General features: G+C 43.0%; 1 long non-coding RNA gene across 1 annotated transcript; it reads left to right on the forward strand.

Moving 5' to 3' along the window:
• The first annotated feature begins 212 nt into the window (after positions 1 to 212).
• Positions 213 to 10,977, forward strand: LOC133282673 (uncharacterized). Its single transcript, XR_009747691.1, has 3 exons — positions 213 to 474; positions 3,120 to 3,282; positions 10,755 to 10,977. It is a non-coding gene; the product is annotated as an uncharacterized LOC133282673 (long non-coding RNA).
• The last annotated feature ends 3,193 nt before the right edge of the window (positions 10,978 to 14,170 follow it).

A 14,170-nucleotide genomic window follows, 5' to 3' on the forward strand; every position in this document is an offset into this window, starting at 1 on the left:
GCTCTTCTGTGGGAACGGGGGTGTTACGGGGAGCCCGAGATTCGGCACCTGAGGGGGAGGCGATTTCGAGCAGCCCCGGGTGTGTGTGATCGGCTCTGCCGAGGCCGTGCCCCGGCACCTAAGAAACGTCCGTGGGGCCGTGTCTGTGGGCCTGACCATCGGCAGGCCTGTGCTCCTGCTTTTGCTACGGCCGCTTGCTGTAACGCAGTCTGCATTGTTTGAAGGGTAGTCTATTCTTCTCCCTCGATATTACTTCCTTAACAAAAATCTCACACAGGCTCTGTATGTTCATTTTTAGAATAGTCAGAGATCCTGCAGAAAAAGCGATGCCATTTTTCACAACATACGTCATCGACCGTCTTCTGTAGAAGTGAGCAAAGCAAACCTCTGGTGGCCCTTGAACGCGCAAGCTGATGGCGGAGAGAGGTGGTTAGTGTTGCGGCCGCTGCTTCAGAGAGGGTCAGATCTATAAAGGTGAGAAATATGGATGTTTGCTTATCAGTGTGCAGCATCACAAAGCAGAGGCCAGTGTCAGCTTTGTTTCACTGGAGCAGCAGTCCATCTGACCAGTGTGCCCCTGTGAAATCAATAACTGAACCAACAGCTAGAGCTTCCCACTTCATGCTTGAATACCATGTGTTCCTCTGTCTTACAGCCTCGTTTCAGAAGAAAACCATTTCCAGGAGTGGGTTGTTGGTTTGGTTTAGTTTTGTTTTTTTTTTTCAGTTTCTTTCCACCCTTATGTTTTGCTCTGCCTTTTCCATATCCATTTGTTTCTGACATCCCTTCTCTCCTTACCTAATCTGTGAGTATGAGCAATTAAAGAGTCAGTAAGTAGGTTCAGACCTTGCTAAAGAGGATGATCTTGGAGTCACTCAGGAGAGATTAAGTTCTTTTTTTAAAATGGCATACATCTACTTCAGCATGGACGAAAGTAAAACCTTACATGTTCACTGGGAAAGGTACATTACCAGTTATACAAAGCATTAAGCAAATATATTGATTAGATGAGACATAAAAGCAATGTATTTCTGAGGTAAATTTTAGAGGAATTTATGTAAATTTCCCAAGTGCTTTTGATAAATTAATACTTGTTAATATAAAGAAGTACTTGACGTTTTGTTTGAATAGTGTCTTCCATCCAACTGTGTTCTAAAATACCTCTGAATAATTTAAGAATTATGTTTTGGGTTCTTTTAGAGTACATCTGTGAGAAACATTAAGGGGATTGGGAGTCACTTCTTGGCAGCTAACTAGGCACATAAAACTCAGCTGATTTTCTACTATTTAAAGATTGAGAAAGTAATTTTTCAGGTAAAAGTCCAGAACACTGGAGCAATGCAGTGTGCTGCAGTTACTTCAGGAGGGTGAAATGGTGTATGTGTCAGAGATCCAAACAGAACAGCTTGAAGCCCTCTCTTGCCTACTTCATACATTTGGCAGTAGTCTTGGAACTTATAACGACAATAAAATAACTGAACCACACTAAAAGAGGCTAGTAAACCAGAAGCACTAGCCTTGAAACAAATCTCTCATACTCACCCCCACACACAGGCAGGTCTGAAATTCTGCTACTTAGAGGCACTAGCAGTGAAGCAATACAGGATTTAAGAGAACAGACGCTGTACTGCATAACTTTATGATGTTGAATTGTCTCAACTTATTAGAAGGTAAAATAAAACGTTATGCAGCTAGTTTTGCATATATCATTCTTACTATCAACTGTTCTGTCACTTGATTGTGCCCCTTTGTTTTATGTAATGCTTCATAGTGGCTTCATAACTGTCCCAGAGCATGCAAAACTCCAGAGTACTTGAGAGCAGTCCATAATCAAGAAACATAATCAAGGATTTCCCAGATCACCATATGGTTGTTTCTTAATTACCATACTGTCAAAAAGGAAAACTCTGCTTAGTTTGTGTAATGACTCTGTCCTGAATGGCTCCTCTACACTGCAGTAATTATCTCGGTTCAGCTACTCGTTTCCCTCAGTCAAAGAAGAAAATGAAGTAAGCAAACCATATATGCATATGCGCACATACAGGCTAGCACATGGATAAATACATATTTTAAACATACACTGGCTGAGTGACAGAAAGTCTGTGGATATCCAACTTCAAAATACTTGATTTAAAAAGACAGGAAAAGGCCAGTTTTCTTCATCACTTCCCTTTGTGGCACTCTCATCCCTCTTGGTGCCAAGGAGGTTTGATTAATGCCAAGAAGTGTGACATACACGTATGAACGCATGTGTAGTAATCATGTAGCTATTCTGGGAAGCCCACAGCAGTGGAAGCTGCATGAAAAGTCTTCGTTAAAGCCCATGTTGGTTGCAGTGCCAACTGTCAAGATCACAGTGGTCTCGCTGAGATAGAAGTTATCTCAGAAAATACAACCTCTGCCAGAGATGTCTCTCAGCAAGCAAGTTCTACAAGTATACACTGCAGCTTGTATAATGTTCTGTCAACGTGGACCTATTTATAATTATACCAAATCTGCAAGGTATTGCACTCCAGTTTTTTCTGTGGAATGCACTATACTAAGCACAGTTTATACACCAGCACAGAGGATTCTTACCTTTACATGTAAGCTATCTTCTTCAAGAGCATAAGCTGTCACTAAACTTAGCAAAAGAGGTCTTTGCAGGTTAAAATTGCACGTATTTGGGAAGATGGGCTAATATAACTGTTAGCTGAGGACATGACCCCATCACATGTTACAGTTTTGAAGTGTGGTCATAACCTAACGAAAGGTTATGAGGTTCATGCAGTAAATGTGAAGATCAGGCCCGTGTTTCTGAGCTGACCGTTCTCTCCCTTTGAAAGAAGGAAGCTTGCATATTTGTGTGTGCCACCTGGGTAGATGCTCACTCAGAAAAGCATAATCATATTTGCTGTAAGTTTCAGCAGAAACCCCAAAGAACGCGTGAATGTGTTCTTGCTTTGTGCCTGCTAATCTCTCACACATCTAGAATGCATCTTTGTAATGATATGCTCCTTGGTGGGGATAAATTCTGTATTATCATAACAAATTAAATAGCTTAACTGTCTCTTTGCCAAGCAGTAGATGATATCATTTTTTTATCATTGTTCTTAGAAAAATGCCATCGTATTTTCCAGAGATCTGGGCAAGGAAGTCAAAGACCCTGTGGATATACAGGAATCTATCCTTCGGACTCCAGTGTTGTGAGCATTTGGATGCATTAATGAGAGAACATTGCAAGGGGGCAGAGGAAAGAAAAGGGAGAAAACAAATAAGGCCACAGTGAAGTCGTTCTAAAAGGTATGATTGCTTATCATGCTAATACACTTTTGAGGCATCTTGTGTTGAATTCTGAGCAAAAATGCAGGTGACTGTATCTGTAATTCAAGTGTAAAATATGAGTACGTCTTATACCAAGAGAAATCTGCAGTACAAGTGGTAGACTGCTGTTACCTGCCTAGTCTTTTCCCATCTTGATGATTAGTCTGTTGAGTTTTATATATATCCATGAAAGCAAGCACTTGTACACAAACCCAAATGATTCTACATTTTACAGTAGTTAGGGGCATGCTGATGCAGACTGTTTTTTGCATTGGCTGAGCTTAAATTTATGTGAATGAAATGCTGTGTGGAAAGAATCTGTGACTAGGTAGGAGAAACCCTTAATTGCTAAACCAGAAATTAGACTCCTGGTGAAAATCCCACATCAGTAATGATATAGGTGTTGGCATCTCCTGAAAGTAGAACTCTGGGATTCGTGTAACTAATGATAATGTTCAGAAGCATGAACTTGTGAAGGGCCTAAAGAAGACTGCTACGTGTTACAGGACTGGTGTTTCTGCCAGCCTCAAACTGCTTTCTCCTCCTTCCCTGTGACATATATATGGGAAAATAGATCTGCAAGGCTCCAAGTGTGCTACTTGCTCAGTAGAGAGGAACCATGTATGTCAGATGGAAAAGAACCATTAAATCACATTGTTCTGGTAAGCTTTGTGAAACTCAGGCATTCCACTAGCTTACAGACACAGAGCTCTGTTCCCTGGAGCCCTGCACAAGAAAGGGTATTTCCCCAAGGCAATTTTAAACACCTGACCTGGCACATTCCTGCAAATATGGAGGATGAAGAGGAACCGCAAAGATAGGCACAGACAGCACAGATACATGGCACAGGCTGCACTTGTTTGGGTGGCATTTGATGAAGGATCATTCTTTGCTGGCGTCTTGCCTGGAGGACCAGTATGATTTCCTAGGTGGGTTGCAAGCTTACCAGAGACAACCTTAAAAGCAGCAAAGTAAACAGTGCTGCATCTTCAAAGCAGATTGAGATTCAGAGCATTTCCCAGAGCACATTGAGAGGTGAGAAAGTACTGACACATCTGTAGACTACTTGTTTCCAGAAATATGACAGTGCCCCGCATATAGAGTTATAGAGTGATTGTGGTTTTAGATAAAAGTGTAAAACCCATGCAAAATTTACCTCGTGCTCTCAGTAGAAGACAGAGGACATGTAAGCTACTTGTAAGCGCTGCTTTTGAAAGAACCCTCAGAGCACCTCTGTAAATAAGACTGTGTGGTTAAGTCCAGCTGGAACTGAGCCAGAGGTGTTGAGGGCTGAGCCAGACACAGACAGTGAGGAAAGGTAAATTGCAATAGCCCCATTTTTGGCTCTGCTGAGGAGTTGCTTCAGCCTGGCCTGTTCCCTTGCTGGGACACAAGGAGTTTGGGTTTAGGTTTTTTTTGAGATCATGCAATAGCATTTTAGCCTTAGCACAGCTTCATAAAGCCACTCACGTAAGCAGAAGACTTGCTGTCCTTTAAGTAATGTGCCACTGGAAACAGGAGAGAGGAAAAGCACTGGGCATCCTAGAAAGTACCACCTTTTCTTATTATTTCTGTGTCTCAAATGTGTGGAGGAAATGTGTGTTTTCAGAAATTGTAAGCAATATTTGGACACACCAACCCCACTTCATCTCCACTCCAAGACAGTTGAAAGTAATAAAGTAATTCTTCTTTTTGACTGGAGAGTGTCTTAAAATGTACCACATTTTTAAAGCTACAATTAATTTTTTGATCCCTCTTATTATTTTCTTAATTTCCCTGTCGCAGCCTTGAGGATTCTCCCTTGTTCCCCTCCTAGTGCAGAAATCTGTGTACAAAGTGTGTTACTTAATTTCAATTACATGTTAATTACAGAAGACAAGTGGTTACTGAATCTTGCACCATAATTAATCAACCTGATATTTACTTACCACATTGTTCATACTGGAATAAGCTGTAGCTGGACAAGCAGGGCAAGGAAAGTGAGTGACAGGAGCATTATCATGGCACACTGCCTCCCATTGGGAAAGTTCATCTTCCCTCTGAAAGAGACGCCTTCAGGGATCATGTAATTTGAATTCCCCCTGAATTTAGTGTCGTCTTAGCTTGACCAGCTCTGGAAGAACATATTAACCTCCTCTTGTGATTTTCAGAAAACCATTCTAATTTAGCAAGTAATTAAGGGTCACATGTAGGATAAAGAGCTCGATAAGCTTGGATTACGCACAGGAAGCTTTGTTTCCAAGGCAACCCTAGCGGAGGGGGTGTTAATGCTGAGGTCAGTCAGTTAATGAACTGGGAATGGTTACTGGCTGCAAAATGTATTGAACTGGGGAAATGAAACTAACAATTGCATTACCATTTAATGATTTGATGATAGAAAACAAATGCCTACAAAGCTAGTTCTCACCGAATACTGGAGACAAAGGTTACGGGCAGTGGGACCCTTCTGCTGAGCGAGGTCATGACAAGTCTGAAACAGTGACGCTCGAAAAACTTGTTTTCTTGGTTTATTTTTTTTTAAGCTAAAATTACCTTAGTCATCATTCATGGATTTCACAGCTTCTCAGTATGAGGCTGTCAGTGTTTGCGTAAGGTGCCATTTCTCACACATTTGGTCTATGCTGGAGGTTCATTTCTTCCTGAGGTTGGTCCTGGCGGAGGTTACTACCTGTGTAACACTGTCAGAGCAAAATCAGCTTGATGGATTTAGCACACTGAAAAGCAAGACACTAGGCTTCCAGGAGTTCAGGAGGTGACACACCCTCCCTTAGGGCTGGAGGCTCTGGGAACTAATCTCATGGGAGGTTTGACAGGGCAGACACGCAGACATCATGGACATGGCTAAAATATCAAAGCAGATGATGTGTAGCAAGCACAACTGATCTGTTAAAACATGTTAATATATTAAAAGTGGAATCTGCAGCTACAGTTCGGATGATGGGAAGAATATTCTGACTTATTTCGGTAGATCGCAAAACATCTTTTAGCACTGTAGAATTTCAAAATAGGATATTTTGACCTTTGTATGTTTCATTTTGGTGCAAACTTATCTATATGTATAGGACTTTTATGCCATTTAGTAACCAAATGAAGGAACATTGTTGAAATTCAGTATTTTTAACCTTACAAAAACAAAGCAATGTTTTTCTTTCTAATTCCAGAAAAAAAATCAGATTTCTGTTTAATTTAAAATTAATCCCCTTAATTTCAGAAATTCCCTTTCCTACCAGCTTTTATGCCTATAAAAATACAAAATTTGCCGTGGAAGAGGCTTTTTAACAAGCAAATCAGTTAACATTTTCTGGTAATATGCAGGCATTGCATGATGTAAGAAACATTTGGGAACCAGCACGTTATAGAGAAATACAAAGAGTAGAAGTGACCTGTCAGATACTAAATGCTTTCTCAGTTCACTTGTACCATAGCTATCCCTTGTGGTCTGTGAGTGAAAAGAATTGCACAGGCATTTTTCAAAGCTTCCTTTGAAACAAACAAGCATTCTCTACTTCTTGCTACACAGATGACTTTAATGTCCTACCATATACTGTGACAGTTCAGTCATTCTTGCACCTGGGATACAGATACCTCTAACTGTGGCACGCAAATGTGTATCCATTGTGGATATATAAAGTAGGACGATTTCTGATGCCACCTTACCTCTTTCTTATGTGCAACCTTGCCATAAAAGCAAGACAGTTTGTGTTCACAGAATCACAGAATCGCACAATAGTTAGGGTTGGAAACGACTTTAAGATCATCTAGTTCCAGCCCCCCTGCCATGGGCAGGGACACTTCACACTAAACCATGTCACCCAAGACTCCATCCAAGCTGGCCTTTAACACTGCCAGTGGGGGAGCATTCACAACTTCCTTGGGCAATCCATTCCAGTGCCTCACCACCCTTCTTCCTTACATCTAACCTAAACTTCCTGGTTAAGTTTGAACCCGTTACCCCTTGCCCTATCATTACCAGTGTTGGACCACCTTTGCTTGAACTGGGGAGAATTCTGACACTCTGCTCTCTCAAATATGCCCTGTAGATCTTTCAGGAAAAATCAGACTGTGCAGAAGGTGAGCTGACAGCCGGTGATGACAGTTTCGTGGGACAGTCTGGGGCAGCGGCTGGCCCAAATAAGTTTGCAAGTGGTAAATATGCTGTTGCTACAGAAAAGTGTGACCAAGGGAAAGCGTGCGAATGAGGAGAGATCTGTAAAACACAACCTGTCAGGAGAGGCAGACTTCTTACATTGGTAGAGATTAGATGAAGGAAAGCTCAGCACAGCCGTTCAAACCCTAAAAGTTACTTCTAAAACCTCCCAAAGCAGCGATTAAAAAAAAAACCCCTAAACAAACCCAAACTAGAAGGGAATTAACCTTCTGTGTCCGCAGGTGTCTAGAGAAAAATGTAACGGCCTGAGATAGTGGCAAGGAGAATGTGTGCAAAATATTAGTGGGTATTTTTAATTTGTTCCAGCTGCTTGAGTATGTGGAGAGAGTCCTGACAGGGCCGTAGCATCTGTGCGCAAGCTTCTTTAGGATCATCTTCCGTGCTGCTGAGCATGCCTGGGCACTGGACAGGATAGATCATCTCTCAGTATTTCTTCTTTCCTTCCCAACCTGCTTCCCATGGTAGCTGTGCGCGTACGTGTACTCTGTGTGGTTTTAGATGTCTCAATATAAGGACATTCAACTATTAGAGCGTGTGCAGTGGAGAGTGATGAAGATGGTGAAAAGTCTTGAGGGCAAGGCTAGCAAGGAGCAGCTGAAGTCACTCGATTTGTTCAGTCTGGAGAAGAGAAAGCTGGTGGGTGCCCTCATCAAAGTCTGCGACTTCCCTGGGGCGGTAGGGGGGGAGGTACTGATTTCTCTTTGGTGACCAGCAATGGGACATGAGGAAATGGAGTGAAGTTAGATCAGGGGAAGTTCAAATTGGACATTACGAAGAGTTTCTTCACTGTGAGGGTAAGTGGTCCCTGGAACAGGCTCCCCATGGAAAGTGGTCGCAGCACCAAGCCTGCCGGAGTTCAAGGAGCATCTGGACAATGCTCTTAGCCATTAGGTAGTTTTCCTGAGGAGCAGGGAGTTGGATGTGATGGTCCTTGTGGGTCCCTTCCAACTTGAGATAATCTGTGATCCTCCTCTGTCTCATACTTACCTTCCTTTTATGTTTTACTTAGTCTAGGGCTGCATAGTGACAACACTCAGCCAGCTCTTCCCTGATTTTATCAAGCATTTAAAAAATTGAACATCCTCACTTTCCTCTTTAGTGAGGGATCTCCTCCTAACATGCCCTTCTGTGGTGCTGAATGACTATTTTTGAGCCAAATTTTATTAAAATGAACAATTGGCCCATTCATGTTTATCTCAAGCAGGGATGAGCTGAACAGATTTAAAAACCTCTGAACCTCTTTGAACATTGGAAGTTGTCAAATGTAGAATCTTTTCAATCAAATGACCCAGAAGTGAACCATGAAAAACATGGATGCATCCTTGGCTTTAAACTTTGGCTTCTTGAGTGCAGCCTCTGGGGAAACGGCTCATGTGATCCTCAGCACAGCACAGCTTGAAATGCCCAGTTTTCTTGCTGCTACCTCTCCTATGGCTATGGGACCAATCTCTTGCACTTCCCAGATGTCTGCCCCTGACTTTGAGCCTCGCCCCTGCTACACTTCTGTTCTCTCACTTGTTTTACCTCACCTCCCTTCTTTTTCCTGTTTGATTTCTCTGGCGTATTTATCTGCCTTCTGACAGTAGGCCTTCCCTGAGCAGTTGGGCATGTTTTCAGATACTTCATTGTGTAATGCAACACAACTGCCAGTCTCAATGGGGAGGACAATGTAAGGAATAATCCCAGTAATCCCTAAAGCATCAGCTGATGGATGGAGAACCATCCTGATTGTTTTCAACACAAGCATGCACACTGCATGCTTTTCCGCTGTGATTTCTATATGACAACAGGAATGGGTTCTCTGATTTAGGTACCTGAAGGAATAATTAGCCAGATAGAAGCCCCCTTCAATTTCATTTTATTGAGAACAGGTCTCTGAAATAGATCAAAGAAATATGTAGTATTCAGGGGAAACCAGACACTCGCACACACAGACACACTCACACCATCCTAAAAGCTACAAAGCCAGTTTCAGCCTACATGGCAACTGCTTCAGTGTGGGACCACAAAGTTCGTATTTTTAGCATCCAGTATTACCTAAAGGATGAAGGTCATGTGCATTTCCTAACATTTCATTTTTATTCTCTGTTAGCTAGGATCACCCTAGTGAAGATAAATGAGCTTATATCACAAGAGCCACTTCTCACCTTTCTCTGAGATAGTGCTTGCTTTTTCTAGAGTGCCAAGCTTGTAAATAACGGTGCATGCAGTATCCCTCCAAGGGAATCATCCCTGAGCTGTCCAGTGCATTCCACATTACTAGTACACCCATTTGTTTCCAGTCACCGCAAACCAAAGGAGCAGGCCCTAACTGCAGCACCCTGCCTGATGCCTTTGTTACGCACTTTGCAACCACTAAACTACTCACCACTTAGGAAGGAGAAGAGAAAGCGTCCAGATCCAAACCTACCAAAAAAAGGAGGTGGTGTAAAGCACCTTTAGTCCCCTCTTTAGCAGCAGCTGACGAGATATGCCATCCCATGGCTGCAGGTAAGGGGTGTTTACCTTTCTCACTCCCTAGGCCTGGTAGAGCTGCATTCATCCTCTTCGTGTGCCCCCAAGCTGCAGCTGATGAAGCAGCAGGCATAGGAAGAAGCCACCACTCAGCCGGAGTGAGAATACTAGGAGCTGGGGAAGGACCACAGCCTTCCTGCCTCTTTGTTCCTTAAGAATAGGATCACCTTCACCTTCAGAAAATGAAGGTCATTCCTATTTAAATTAGTACACAATTGGCCATGCTCATTAGGAAGGGAGGAGGCCTGGGAAGCATCTTTCCCATCAGCAGCAGCAAGGCAAAAAGTAAACTGGAGGAGGAAGTAGAAGAAGGGTAGAACATGTTTAAGGATTACATCTTGGTATGCACAGCATGCAGTTTCACAACCCACGTCACACTGGCTTGTGGTAAACCAGAAGGTATTAATCCCATGGGAAACAAAGGAAACCCGAGGGACTACCTCCTGCAAGCATTCTGTGAAAACACAGCAGGCAGCACTGACGACAGGCAGATCTCTGCAAGCACAGCAGATCTCTGCAAGCACAGTTGTACCTGCCTTGGAAAAACACATTTAGAGGAATTAATGGTAACTTTGTTCACTAGGAAGTTTCTTTCTACCAGCCAGCAAGAAATCCCTGTTTTTCATGACAACCAAAAGAAAAGCTAGTGACCATGCATTAGAGTGAAAAGAATCCGGTATAGAACATGAATAGGGGTACAAATTACCAAGCATAAACACATCCCTGAGAAACTGGCTGTTTGCAGACTATTTGGTTTTTCTAACTGCAGTTATACACAGGCAAACCAGGAAAAAAGCCCAACAAGACCCCAGAAATGAGGAAAGCAGGAGCCCTGAATTCATTCCTCTTCAGCATAAATAGTTCATCTGAGTTGTCTTAAAAGGTGCGTTATCTTCCTATAGTTTTTTGACTGTAGGTTTTATAGTTTCCAGTACACAACTGCTCAGCAGATGAGTTTTGAAGGATTTAGAGAATTGCCTGGTGGTACTGAGCCCATGACAGAGAGAACAAACTTGTTATCGTTGGGCAACCTCTCCCACATGTCTCTGTGACTACATGTAAACAAAGCCAGAAAGGACAAAAGACTGTATTTAACAGTCAGTTCTGTGATTCTGTGTTTACGCTGTGTGTGTTGCTTGTATCCCAATTTAAAAGCAAAGATATTTATGAAATTACTTTGAACCTTTCCAGCCCAGTGAGGCTGTGCTTTCACAGGGTGCAGCCTGCAGGGCAGAGCTGTCGGGCATTGCTGCCACCTCAGTGTCATCTGCCTCATGGCTGTGGTGCCACATCACTGCAGCGGGTGGCAGGCGGCGTAGCAAGGTCCGGCCATCACACCCAGAAAACGCTGGCGCTCCTCAGAGCTGTGAAGGGGGCCACAGCAAGCGGCTCGCCTGTGAGCAGCAAGATGGGGTGAGATGATTCATAAAATCACAGAATCATAGAATATTTGGGGTTAGAAGGGACCTTAAAGCTCATCTAGTTCCAACCCCCTGCCAAGGCCAGGGACACCTTCCACTAGCCCAGGTTGCTCAAAGGCCTGTCCAACCTGGCCTTGAACACTGCCAGGGATGGGGTAATTGAACCTACTCGTCTGCCTTTATAGAGGCATAGAATGGTTTGGATTGGAAAGGACCTTAAGATCAACTATTTCGAGCCCTCTGCCATGGCCGGCGGGGTGTGCGGGCAGTGGGGTGTGCAGGCAGCGTGGGGCACAGGCAGCAGTCTGAGGTCCAAGAGTGCCAGCCAAAGCAGTGGACATTGATGTATTTATTGTTGGTATTGCCCCTTTTTTTCACAAACTCGCATCCTCACGGCCGTGTACTTACATTCAGTTATTTCCCTTCGCGTTTTTGTTTGTACCAACAGGAAGGCATGCCTGTATATGTGTGTGTGTACACAGTGGTTTGGTGGGTTTGAGGCTGGTCAGGGGTTTCTGGGGGGTTTTGCTCTCCGAGGCCTCATTAACTCTGCTCACGCTGCCTCACTCTGGTTGCCAGTGCTTAAGCAGTGCTTTTTTAAAAAAGCAACCAATTAGCACCTCATCAGCTCCAATTAGAGGAGACAAAAGCAGTGTAAAGATAACTCAATGAGAGGGGGTGGCACAACATCATGTAATCACTTAAGACAGCGGTGAGCATTCACTGCGCTGGCTGTGCCGGGGCTATTCACCTTCTCTCCTTCTCTCTGGATGCATTTAAGACCTTTTTCTTTCTGGGAAGCCGGGCCTCCCAGGAGTCTCAGAGTCTCTCATTCAGGGCTACCTGTTTACAGCTCATCGAACAGAAGGACCTAAACAATCCTATATTGTACGCTTAGTGCTTCCTTAAACTTAGGCCTTCACAATGGCATGTTTTCAGAAGCTGGGCAGAATAAGTTAAAGGCTGGCTTTATCCTCATTAAGTGTTCTGCTTGTACTGTCTTCTAATTACATGGCAGGGCAACAATGTATTTTTTTTTTTTTTTCAGTGAAGTTCTTTGGAGCAGTTAATTTGGTGCCTGTACTAAATGCCCCAAAACATTAATTAGTGTGGAAGGAACCCTAATTTCCTCGGCGGCTTTCCTCTCCATTTACTTCCCTTGTTTTCACATAGGCTTGGATGAGCCTCTATAATGAAATTACCTCATTAATGCCTTTTTTCTTGCGGAGTAACTCATTCAAGATCTACCATTTAGTTTTAATTTAATGCTGTCAAAAGCAAAAGGTGCATTCATGTCTTTGATTAGTGCATTTTTTTCTCTCTAAAGAGTGGACAGATTTAAATTATTAAGATGGCAAGCAGAGAGTTATAATTGGATACAAGCAGCACTTCAGTGAATATTAAATGCTTTCAAAGCCTGGCCTATGTGGTCTGCTGACTATTAACTGTGTCCAGTGAGTTATTTTGTGGGTTTTGAATTAACGGCACATTAGCTACTGTGAAGCAAATTAAGTTTAATTTTGTTTATAAAAACCAGCGAAATTGCATTTATCAACATGACATTTAGTTGTAGCAAAGTTCAGTTTTCCCCATTATCCTATACTGACCTCATTGCTTGGTTAGTATTGCTAACGTAAGATCTCATCCTGTACTTCATGGTCATGTGAAGTCTAGCTGGAGGCTTGCCTCTCTATGTCTGGTGCGATTTATTTGCAAGAACTACTGAGTTCTAAGTATTGTCAAACAGAAACCACCTTAGACTCGTTTGACCATGCTGGATACACTGGCACAAAGAATGTCTGCTGGTAATGGTGAATGCACAGTTACAAACTGGTTCAATACCAGCAACTGAGCAGGCAGGGTTTAACATCTGATCCTTGATCTTTAATTCTCTCTCTTTTCTCTCCTTTCATTTACAACTCATGTCATAGGATATCTGAAATGCATTGGAGAAATGGTAATCTCCAGAGACTGGAGAGCAATTTCCAGTCTGCTGGGCATGTGCATGCTATAGTTTATTGTGTGGCTGCAGCACTCCCCAAAGTAAAAAATCAGTCACACACATGGGCACAGGGTCTCTGGAGGGCTCTAGTCCCCTCAAGGGAGGCACAGTCACATCAGCTTGCTCGCAGCTTTGTCCAGGGCCTTTACATTTTGGGTGTCTCCAAGGACAGAGTTCCCACAACTTTTCTGGGCCCCTGTTCCACTGTTTACCCACCTCCATAGGGACACTTCCCTTACATAATTATAAGGAAATTACTGTGTTTTCAATGCAAGCATTAAATGTGGTAACATGACATGACAGTGTTTTACAAATACCATAAGCCCTCTCATAAACTATTTAGCAGGGCCAAAAACTGTGCTAGCACTTATGGAGTGTGAGTGTCTGGGGTCCAAAAGCTATGCTAGTGCTCTGGGTTTGTCTTATTCTGCCATGAGAACATACCATGAAGTCCTGATTCTGTTCTAGGTCAGCTAGATTAAGAACAGTGTGGGTGGCTTAGGAAGAGCTAGCTCAATTCCAATCATTATCTAAGTAATCAGTGTTTCCCTATGACACATGGAGACCCTGGTCCAGGGAGTTTTCTAAGTGTAATGTACACCATTAAACCTGAGCTTTTGCTAATATCCAACAGGATTTTCCTCCAGGTCCATATTAGTCCAGTGATTGAAGCATATGCTGAAGAAGTGAGATAGCCAGTCGAATTCTGTCTTCATTTCCAGGAAGTATGTGCATTTTAAATCATTACACCATGTCTTTCTA

The sequence above is a fragment of the Pezoporus flaviventris genome, unplaced genomic scaffold, assembly GCF_033815535.1.
Source record: "Pezoporus flaviventris isolate CSIRO_AGI_PZ_B2104156 unplaced genomic scaffold, CSIRO_AGI_Pfla_v1 ptg000132l, whole genome shotgun sequence".
In the NCBI taxonomy this organism is placed as follows: Eukaryota; Metazoa; Chordata; class Aves; order Psittaciformes; family Psittacidae; genus Pezoporus; species Pezoporus flaviventris.